Genomic DNA, 740 nt, shown 5'->3' with positions numbered 1-740 from the left:
ATTTTATAATTAATTTAATTTTACATATCAGCCACGGATTCCCCTGTCCTCCCTCCTCCCCCCCCCCAGCCTTCCCCCCCAACTCACCCCCATTCCCACCTCCTCCAAGGCAAGATCTCCCCTGGGGAGTCAGCCCAGCCTGGTAGATTCAGTTGAGGCAGGTCCAGTCCTCTCCTCCCCACACCAAGGCTGAGCAAAATGTCTCAGCATAGGCCCTAGGTTCCAAAAAGTCAGCCCATGCACCAAGGACAGGTCCCTGTTCCACTGCCTGGGGGCCTCCTAAACAGTTCAAGCTAATCAACTGCCTCACTTATCCAGAGGGCCAATCTGCAAGGGAGAGCAAGAGATATTGAGACCATGATTGGAAAAAGCACAGGGACAAAGGGCCAAACTAGTGGAAACACATGAACTGTGAACCGATAGCTGAAGAGCCCCATGGAACTGGATCAGGATCAAGGCTCTTTGATGGAGGATAGCAGAGCTGTATAAATGTAGAGTCAAGTTATCAGTTATCCCTTTACTTTGCCTACTGAAAAGGGCATGAGAGCTGCCAGGGGAGACTTCACTCTGCCATGATCCATTAGCAGGAGAGAGCCACTTGTGGGTTTGATGTGTACTTGAACCCCAACATTAAAGAGGCTGTGGCAGAAGGAGAGAGAATTGAGGCCAGACTGCACTGTACAACAAGACTCTGTCTCAAAAAACTAAAACACAAGAAAAGAAAAGGAAAGAAAGACTAA

The sequence above is a fragment of the Peromyscus leucopus genome, chromosome 6 (assembly GCF_004664715.2).
Source record: "Peromyscus leucopus breed LL Stock chromosome 6, UCI_PerLeu_2.1, whole genome shotgun sequence".
NCBI classification, from domain to species: domain Eukaryota; kingdom Metazoa; phylum Chordata; class Mammalia; order Rodentia; family Cricetidae; genus Peromyscus; species Peromyscus leucopus.
The sequence above is the reverse complement of the archived record's forward strand: the minus strand, read 5'-3'. Positions refer to the sequence as shown.